The following is an 11473-nucleotide window of genomic DNA, read 5'->3' on the forward strand; positions in this document are numbered from 1 at the left end:
CGCTTTGATATATTTTCATGAAATTTCCTTTACTTCCTCTAATTTGGTATAACAAATTGAGACCGTTCTCCCTGCCCTAATCATTATCATCATAAATTAAGGGCCCGTAAACAGAGTGATAGAGCTACTATTGGAGTGAAACTTCTCAGCATTAGAGACATCTTCATGAGAGAAAGGAGTCCTGGTGAATCAGAAAATAGTCACTCTCCTTTGGTATAGGGAGTGTAATGGTATTCAGCTGCTCTAAAAATTCAGGGAAAATGAACACATTTTAGAGTTGGATTAGCTGAGTTATCCGCAATTGTGTACATTACAAATTCATTTTGTATCTTTTATATTATTATTTTTAATTATGACAGTCAAATGTAAAGGATTGCAGATGCTAACTCGTAGGGGAACACCATACCTTGCATATTCAGAATAAAGGTTATTGTCCCACAGGAGCATATTTATAGCTATCTCCAATTCTGACATGAAAGTTGATTTTTAAACAATATTCTCCCTGTATCCCGTCAAGGCTGACTCATAGAAACCCCCTGGGGGGTGTCTGAGATTGTAACTGTTACAGGAAGAGAAAGCGGTCTGAATCCTGCCCACAATGTAGATGTCAGCAATTTGGGTAACCACTACACCACTATGGCTCTTCTAAACAACACTAAGCTGATTTAATCATTGATATTCAACATATACTTAAATATATATGAGGAGATACTTCCCCCCAAAATGGGAGGGTTTTTTTTAAACTATGTATTACATTTTTTAAAAAACCTTATCACATACAAAGTACTCTCCATTACAATGAATACATTTGTCATACCTGCAATTCCATTCCTGGAAATATAACTCATCTGTTTGAATGGCTGACAGCATCTCCCTCATTTTTGCTTCCTCTTCTACCTCATTAAATTGCTGTTCTTTCATGTCCCTCTTCATTTGCAGAAACAAAAAGAAGTCGCTTGAAGCAAGATTAGGGGAGTTGGGTGAATGGGGAAAGAGAGACATGCTGTTTTTGCCCAAAACTGGTGCACTGAAATGGCTGTGAGCAGGTACATCTTCTTGGTGATAATACCCATCCCCCTTCTGCCACAAATTAGACATTCTTGTTGCACACTGTTACACAAGCTTGATTAACAGTTTGACCCGGTGGAACAAACTCCAAATTCACTAGGAGTTGACATTTTGGTCTATATGGGAAGTTGATGGACATCCAAAAGGAGGTTTGTCATCAATCGCTATTTCACATTTTTGAAACAAGAAAACCACTCTTACACTTGAGTTTTCCCCATAGCATTATCTTTGTAACCTGTGTTCAACATCACAACCGTTTCTCTGGCATTTTTTCCTGAGCAAAAAACAATTCCACAGCCAAATGCTGTTCGCTTAAATTAGCCATCACAAAAAACAAAGGTTCCAGTGAAACTGCTTTCACAAAAAAAATTCACTGTGACCAAAAAGAACCTTCCCAGGTGACACCACTGAGTGCGCTAACTCAGAGTGAGTTGCTCAATGTTGGCCTTCCAGGAAAACCCATACTATGAAAGATCTGCTCAGCAGAGTTTTGTTTGTTTGTTTGTTTTAATTTGGGTACCCATAATATTGTTTCTGCTGCACAAAATCTATTTGGAGTGGTAATAAGCAAAATGCCGCTTTGAAGACTAAGATGCACCTGACCCAAGACACAGTATTTTCAATGGTTACTTAGTCTACAAATGTCCTCCTGTATACTTTAAATCAATGGGGTTCTGGTGGTGTAGTGGAGTACATGCTGGACTGCTAACTGCAACATCAGTAGTTTGAACTTCAGGAGGAAGTTGAAACTTTTTGTACCTCTAAACATTTATAACTCTGATACCAATAGGGACAGTTTTAGTGCATCCTATAGGTTTCCTATGAGTTGGAATCAACTTGATGGCAGTTAAGTGTTTGGTATGATTTAATTTATCTTTATATTACTTTATTACCTTATACAATGTAAAAAAAATGAAAGGACTTTAAATGCCCTCTTAATCATTGATGGATAGCTTGTGTGGTAGTCACATAATCTGGTCAATTTGAGGATTCAGTGTAAAGGGGTAGAATCTAGCCTGTCAATCAGGTCAGAGCTTGATGACCTCATTTGGATGTGCTAAGGAGATAATCAGTTTGCTGGAGGCAGGACGCAGACTCACTTCCTGGGAGATGTTGCAGCTGACATGACACAGGGCATTCCACTAGTAGCCTGAGCTGGAGGAACCACGTGGAGACCCCTGTTAGTGCTGAGATGCTTACAACGCCCATGATCCACAAGACTTCTCACCGACTGGCCTGTGATCTTCCTGCATTCGGCATCATTGGACGTGTTGCGTGAGTCTGAAGAGGACTTTATAGATTGGTCTCAGACATATGGGCTAATGTTGGGCTGTTGAACTTGATCTGGACCGGGCTGGGATGTTTTCTTAATATTCAACTGCTCTTGTATCCATACACACATGCTCTTCATTATCCACATAGGAGTATCCACAAATTTGTTTCTCTAGTCTACCCAGACAAAAACCGCTTGCACCACGCAATAAACATCACAAGAAGCCATATGTGACCTCTTGCAATTTCCTTATTGCCAAAACGCGGGGGTCAGAAATGCTTCATACATTACTGGCCCCTTCCCCTACCATCATTCTTTACCTGTTCTCTCACCAACTATTCCTCCCTCAATACACTGCATTGATGGGATGGACCATTCATTGCAATGGCCACACAGAACTCGGACAGTACTCGCAATTAGAAGGTTTTATTAGAGAAATTGAGAGTAGTTACATTTTGGACTTAGGAGAAAGATGGGACTTTCTACTCCTACAAACAGTTACAGTCTCAGAATCTCAAAGGGGCAGTTCTACCCCCTCAGTCTTATAGGGTCTTCTACCCAGTCTTACAGGGGGCAGCTATGAGCTGGCAAACACCTCAGTGGCAGCAAGTTTGGATTTGTTTGGGTTTTTAATAGGGAAGTTAATGTGTTACCACAAATCAGAATCAGTGAAGAGTAAGATTATAGTCTGGTCTGTAGCAGCACTTCTTCTCAGACAGCAACCACGTCTTTCTCTTGTCCTCAGCTCTCAGCCACATGGTGAGTTGGCCTCTGTCTCCACAGACCAGGAAGCCTGTCCACTACTCTGTCTCACAGTCCCATCGACTCAGCACTGCTCCTCTTTATCTGTCTTATAGTCTTCATGACACAGTCTCTGGTGTCCTGGCCTCTGCTCCTTCTGACAGAGACTTGTGCTGCTTCTCTGTTCTTGCCTCAAGGATGACTCCTACTTATAGCCAAGACTGTGGTAAAGAAAACTGATGAAAGCCCTCTGCCAGTGTTACACACACTCTATTTGCTTAGTAAGCAGCACTCAAACATTTGGTGGGAGTTGGAGTGATATTGGTAGAAGAGTCATGTTAAGAAATTTCACTCCAACACAGAACACTTAATTTCTTTCTTTATTTTCCTAAATATTTTCAATTCTCCTTTGGTTGAGTCTGTGGAGGTGCAACCAAAAGAAATAGAGCTGACCATATTTACTGATCATTTCATTTTTCTTTAACCTCATCTCCCACCTCAAATTAATTAATAGGTCTACTATCAGCTACTTGTTGACTATATCGATAGTATGTTATTTCTTCCCCATCTTCATGGCCCTTACTATATTCAAGTTGAAATTAATTTGGACAAATGAAAGGTTGACCCCTAGATTCTTGTAGGATCCTCTTTACTGGCTTCCCTTTCTCCAAGTCTTCTCTGTCCAATCCATAGACACTGCAACTAGTATAATCTTTCAAAATGCCAGTATGATTGTATTTAATTTATTTATAATTTATCAATTTTTTGCTATTGTATACGGTAACTTGTCTGAAAAAATTTATGTTATGGCAAACATTGTTGATAAAGGTCACATGCAGAAATCAATGTTATCATAAGATATTCCGTTATCTTGATCTGTTTTATCATTCTATGCTTTTTTTCCTTAGGGACACTTGGTTAGGCCACAGCATTAGTGGACAAAATCAATCCCAAGGTTTTGCAGTGTTTTCAAGAACTGTCTCAGAGATTCCTCCAACCAGGTCTTTTGTCTGTTTTCCACATACTTAGAACACACTGTATTAAAGTTCCTTCTTGCTTTTACTTGAAGATGTCCCTGAGAGGAGTATGGCACATCTGCCTTTCCACAACACTGTAACAGCTCTTTTCATGCTAAGTATCATGTCATGTTCTAATTATTTCTTGTTCCTATATCTCCTTCTACCCTAAGAGTTCTCCAGCATATTATTCCTCTGCCCCTGCCCACCAAACTGACTCTAGTTTCTGTAGTTAAAGTCCTCACTTTAAGCAAGCATGGCTGTGTCATCTGCCTATCACAGGTTGTTAATAAGCCTTCCTCTTATCCCAATGTGGCATTTTTCTTTCTATAAACCTGCTTCTCTGATTATTTGCCCAATATAAAGATTGGATCAGTATGGTGAGAAGGTACACCTTGTTGCACACCTTTTCTGATTTTAAACCATGCAGTGTTCCCTTGTTTGATTTGGACAACTGCCTTTTGATCCACGTATAAATTCCACATGAGCCTAATGAAGCGTTCTGGAATTACTATGCTTCTCAAGGATATCTATAGTTTGTTATGATCCATACAATCGAATGCCTTGGCATACTCAATGAAACACAAGTCAACATCTTTCTGGGATTCTATGTTTTGAGTCAAGACCCATCTGAGATCAACAGTGATGTCCCTTGATCCAAATCCTCTTCTGAATCCAGCCTGAACCTGTAGCAATTCTGAATCAAAGCACTGTTGCAACTGTTGTTGAATGATCTTCAGCAAAATTTTGTTTCTGATATCAATGGTATTTTTCAATATTTTGAGCATACTGTCCGGTTGCCTTACTTTGAAAGGAGTATAAATATAGAAACCTTCCATTCAGTTGACCAAGTAGCTGTCTTCCAAATTTCCTGGCATAGAAGAGTAATTGCTTCTAATACTTCATCAGCTGGTTAGAACATATTGATTGATATTCCATCAATTCCTGGAGTCTTGCCTTTGGCTACTGCTTTCATTACTGTTTGAACTTCTTCCTTCAGTGCCATTGGTTCTTGCTCATATTCCATATCCTGAAACAGTGGGATGTTGACTACCCATGACAAGCAGATGAAACAATCTTGCTGAAGGTGAAGGGGACTTGAAGTACTTGCTAATGAAGATCAAGGATTGCAGACTTCATTATGGATGACAACTAATTGTAAAGAAGACCCAAATCCTCATAACTGGAACAAAAGGTAATACATGATAAACAGAGCAAAGTTTAAAGTTGTCAAGGAATTTATCTTGCTTGGGTCCATAATCCATGCTCATGGATGCAGCAGTCAAGAGATCAAATGGTGAGTTTAATTGGGTAAATGTGCTTTTAAAGGCAGCTTTAGAGTAACGAAAAACAAAGATGTTACTTTTAGGATTAAAGTACACCTGACCTAAGCCAGTGTATTTTAAAGCCTCTCAAATGCATTTGAAAGTTGGACATTAAATACAGAAGACAGAAGAATTACTGATGTGTTTGAATGGTGGCACAGGGGAAGAATATTGAAAGTACATGGTCTTCCCAAAGGACAAACAAATATGTCCTGGAAGAAGTACATCCAGAATGCTTCATATAGGCAAAGATGGTGAGACTTTGTCTTATATAATTTGGAAATGTCAGGAGAGACCAGTCCGTGGAGGAGGACATCATGCTCAATAAAGAAGAGGGACAGCAAAAAGAAGAAGGCCCTCAGCAAGATGGATTGACACCGTGGCTGCAACAATCGTCTCTAGTATAAGAAACTGATGAGGATTACACAGGATGCGCAGTGTTTTGCTCTGTTGTTCATAGGGTTGATATGGGTCAGGACACATTTGATGGCACCTAACAATACTTCTCTATTTCTTCAGCAAGACTAAAGTTTTGATTAATTGATTTTTTTAAATCATGACAAGGAAGTGATAAATACCTTCTGCAACTAAATATTTTAATTTTTTTTACCAAGTTTATGATTAACTTCACTCATGAATACAACACAATGAATAAAGGAAAAAGAAACAATGGGAAGTATCAGAAGAACAATAAAGGAGAAAGAGAGGGAGGAGAAGGAAGAAGCACATTCTGCTTGTTTCACCAACCTGCAAACTACTACTGCTTTCACCAACCTGCAAACTGCAACTGCTTTCACCAACCTGCAAACTGCAACTGCTTTCACCAACCTGCAAACTGCAACTGCTTTCACCAACCTGCAAACTGCAACTGCTTTCACCAACCTGCAAACTACAACTGCTTTCACCAACCTGCAAACTGCAACTGCTTTCACCAACCTGCAAACTGCAACTGCTTTCACCAACCTGCAAACTGCAACTGCTTTCACCAACCTGCAAACTGCAACTGCTTTCACCAACCTGCAAACTGCAACTGGTTTCACCAACCTGCAAACTGCAACTGCTTTCACCAACCTGCAAACTACAACTGCTTTCACCAACCTGCAAACTGCAACTGGTTTCACCAACCTGCAAACTGCGACTGCCATGACTGCACCCAAAAGAGGATGCCCCAGGCATCCCATCTCCACCCATAGCAAATGTGTTGGCCATATTTCCTCTCCTTCTCTTAGTTTATTTGATAGTTTGTCCTGCACATGTGCTCTTTACTTCTACTGCATTTCTGCTTTTGCTCTAAGTTTGAGTGTGGGCAACAAATCCCCGTCGGTGAGGGCCATCGCTGGCCTAGACCAGTATTCTACTAACGGTCCTTTTCACGGACCTGCCTGTGATCAACTCCCAGAAGAGTGAATTCTCTTCCTTTATGTTGAAAATCAGATTGACTGATGCCCACACTTCACAGCTGTCGGCTCCTTTAATGGTTCCCCACATGACTATCCCTGCCATTGCATTGCATGCTCATTCAAGCCAGGTGTGCTTGCTCCCAGCTGCCCCAGTGTTAGTTGTACTTGATTATCTAAAAAGTGTGTAAAACAATACAGCAAGAGCCAAAAAAAGAGAAAGGTTTGTTTTTCTGCAAACAACATTGAATGTTTTGGAAAGTATTGATGGGAAGAGTCACTACAAATATTTCTGTTGTTAGACGTAGGCAACATGATACTAAAAGATACGGCAATACTGTAAATATCTAGATGGATTCCATATTCAGAGAACTTTGCCTGCTTTTATAATTTTGGCTTCACTTTAAAAGAAACAAATATTGAAAAATAGATCATGCATTGTGGGTGTCATTATGTGAGAAAGATGATGTGGAACTCTTATCAAGCTGCCCTTGAATAAATAAAGGGTTTAGGTCTGTAAGAAAAAGATTGGAGGAAACATTTGAATTTATTAAATTGAAATAAATAAGAAAGGTATGCATGCATCAATCTCTTAAAAGTTTTTATTTCATCCATCAATTAGCAACTACCAATCTGATTACCTTCATAGTAATCACTAGGGTGACCGAAAAATTTTGGAGAAAAATCACACTGGTTTCTACTCTCAGCTCAATCATTTAAGCCATTGCTGCTGCCACTTTATCAATATGTATCATTGAGAGTTGTGATAGTCTGGGTACTTTATAGAAACAAATCCACAGAAACTCATGTACAAGAGAGAGTTTTATATAAAGGTTAAGTGCACATCAAGAAAATATCCCAACCCAGTGCTGCCCAAGCCCACAAGTCCAACATTAACCCATTAACCCATATGTCCAACACCAATCTACAAAGCCCTCCTCCATCTCACAGATGCAATGATGCCGACTGCAGGAGGAAAGCCGAGTCAGTGAATGTGCAAACATCTCAGCGCTGGCAGGGGTCTCCACATGGCTGCTCCAGCACCCAGTGCTGCATCGGGGTAGGTCCATGTGGCTTTTCCTCAGGGATGTCTTGCAGGAAATGAGCCTTGCCAGCTGAAGCAGGGAACTGGCCAAGGCAGCTGCACCCTGGTCCGACCATCACAAAGCAAGAGACCCAAGAACTCGAAAGGTGAGGCTCACCAAGCCATTTAAATCTCCACCCTTCAATTAACTCCACATGTGTTGATGGCCAGGTTGGCACAATAAACTAAGTAACTCAAGAGTCTTATTATTTTTTGCTCTTCCTGTACTTTAATAAGCATCATGTAGTTTTTTAGGGCCTGATGTCACTTGAAAACTTTTCCAAAATGCTTGAGAAGTCTTGATATCATCACTTCTAGGACACATTCTGGCTGTTGTTTCTCTAAGACACATCTCTTCATTCTTCTGGTGGCTCACAGGATTTTCAGTATGCACTACCAACACCATAATTCAAATGCATCAATTCTTTTCCAGTTTTCCTTATTTATTGCCCAGCTTTCACATGAAATTCAAATAATTGAAAACACCACAGCTTGGATTAGATACATCTACACAAAGTGACATCTTTGTTCACTAGCACTTTATTTGATTCTTGACTGTAGCTTCCATGAGCATGAATTGTAGATCAAAGTAAAAGGAAATCTTTAACAGCTGCATCTTTTTATCCCTTTATGTATATATTGCCTATTGGTCCAGTCTTGAAGATTTTTATTTTCCTCACATGAAGTCAGGAAAAAGATGAGGTTTTCCACTCCCATGAACAGTGACTGTCTTGGAAACAAACCCACAGGGGCAGTTCTACCCTGTCCAATAGGGTCCCAATGAGTCAGCATCAACTAAATGGCATTGAGTTGTAATTTATACTATAGGCTGCAGTCTTTGATTTTCATCAGCAAGTGACCCTACAGGACAGAGGAGAACTGCTTCCTAGGGATTTTTAGACTGTAAACCCGGGAAAGAACAGCTTCATCTTACTTCTGTTGAGTGACTTACAAATTTGAACCACCAAACTTATGCTTAGCAGTAAAAAAATCAATCCACTGCACCAAGAAGTCTTCTGTGATACATGATACTAAAATAAAAACTCAACTCACTGACATCAAGTCAATTTTGACTGGTAGAGTCTCTATACTGTTTCTGAAACTTTAAATGCTGATGGGTGTAGAGAGCATCATTTTTCTCACATGGAATATATATGTAGGATTTGAACCATTAACCTTGCCTAACCCACAGTATCACCAGGGCTCTGTGGTCTATGATAGTATTATTAAATATGTATAGTGTGAGTGGACATCTGAAAATAGTTAGATTCATTTTTTATGACTTTCCCTGCTCATAGTTTATGAAATCCCCAGAGGATTCATAGGTACTAACTTTTGTATACATGTCCAGAAAGTACACACACACACACACACACACACGTGAGATACAAGAAGTTCATGGGTAAAGCTCCGTTAGACTTTCATTCTATTGTCTCAATGAACTTGTAAAGTCCTATGTATATGTGTAGTTCTGTGTATGTATTCTGAGAAAACTTTGGTGGAATAGTGGGGTAGCAGTGGTTCAAACTCACCAGTTAGTCTGCAGGACAAAGATGTTGCAGCTGGGTTCCATAAAAATGATTGCCTTAGAAGATCTATGGGGTAGTTCTATTCTGTTCTATAGGTTGGATATGAGTAGAAATTGGTTTGATGGTATACAGAATCAATAACTACATGTGTGTATGTATATCTACACAGATCAATATATACACATATATATATATTCATAAGGAACCATTTTTAAGATGCATTAAAATACAAAAGGAAAAAAACTTGTGTTCAATGTGTCCATGCTTCAATCATCTTTAATAATTTTACAAATTCATTTAACTACTCTCTACATGATCACTTAAGGTATTATTTGTCAATCTGAACAAATTAGTAAATTGTTTTGTAAATATGTATTGATATTGTTATGAGATGCTATTGGGTCTGTTTTGATTCACAGAGACTTGATGTAGAAACAAAACACCTTCTGGTCTTACATCATCCTCTCAAACACTCCTATTTTCTGAGTCCATTTTTGTAGTCACATGACAATCCATCTGATTGACAGTCTTCCTCTTCTTCTCTCTCTCTCTCTCTTCAGAGAATGTATATAAACACTCAAACATCATGTATATATTCCCATGCATGCATATATACATGGACATTTGCTTATATGTCTAATTACAGCTACAGAATAAATTCCTAATAGTAAAATTTCTGCATTAAAGGGCTTGAAACCACAAGGCAGACAAACTCTTTGAGTTTATTTTTAATTTTAGTGATATTTAGGAATATCAGCTTGCCTAGAACAATTATCAATTGAATTCATTTACTTTAAAGTTAAAATTGGACATTAAATGAACACAAAATCCCTAAAGTGGGATAATAGTATACAAACATGGAAACAATCTAATTTGCATTATAGAGAAAACAAAAAGAAACTTCACTACCATAAAGTAGATGCTGACTCATCGTGACGCTAGGGGACAGGGTAGAATTACCCCTGCGAGTTTCTAAAACTAAAACTCTTTATGGAAGTAGAAAGCCCCATATTTATCCAGTGGAGGGACTTGTGTTTTGAATGGCTGACCTTGTGGCTACCAGCTGAATCCATAACCACTCCAATACCAAGTTTTCCACTGTGTAGTTGTGTTAGTCTGTGTTGACTAGAGAAACAAATTCATAGACACTCGTATGTGTACTACAAAGAGCTTTATATACAAGAACAATTCAATATTGAGGAAAAAAATCCCATCCCAGTCCAAGTCAAGTCCAACTGTCTGATATTAGCCCATATGTCTGATACCAATCTATAAAGTCCTCTTTAGATGCACGAAGTGCATGCAATGATGCCAAATGCAGGAAGATCACAGGCTAGTGAGTGAAAAGTCTTGTGGATTCAGTGGAAGTGGAAGCATCTCAGAGATGGCAGGGATCTTCTATGTGGCTCCATCATCTCCAGGACTCTAGCATAGCTCTATGTGTCTTGCCAGCAAGCATGCCTCGCAGGGAATGAGGCTGTGTCCCACCTCCAGCAAGCTATTTATCTTCTTATTGCCTACAACGGAAGTCCTCAAGCTGTGACCTGATTGACAGGGCCAACTTTATGCCTTCACTCTCAAGTCTCAAATTGACAGCAGATTACATAGCTACCACAGTAAGAAATACTGTGAAAAATCTGGAAGACTTCCTATAATAAGAATGTCAGAGTGCAGTAAAGCATCTTTAATGCTTCTTTCCCTCTCTCCCACCTAATATCAAGACCCCAATATTACATTACAGATCTGGGTAGATCAGAACATGTATATGGGTACAGATAAGAGCTGGAAACACTGGGAATTCAGGACAGATAAATCCCTCAGGACCAATAATGAGAGTAGCAATACCAGGAGGGGAAAGAGAAGGTGGGAGGAGAAAAGGGGAACCGATCACAATGATCTATATATAACCCCCGCAAGGGGGATGGACAACAGAAAACTGGGTGAAGGAAGACATTGGTAAGTGTAAGACATGAAAAATTATTAATAATTTATAAGTTATCAAGGGTTCATGAGGAAGGGAGAGTGGGGAGGGAGGGAAAA

The sequence above is a fragment of the Tenrec ecaudatus genome, chromosome 1 (assembly GCF_050624435.1).
Source record: "Tenrec ecaudatus isolate mTenEca1 chromosome 1, mTenEca1.hap1, whole genome shotgun sequence".
Lineage (NCBI taxonomy): Eukaryota > Metazoa > Chordata > Mammalia > Afrosoricida > Tenrecidae > Tenrec > Tenrec ecaudatus.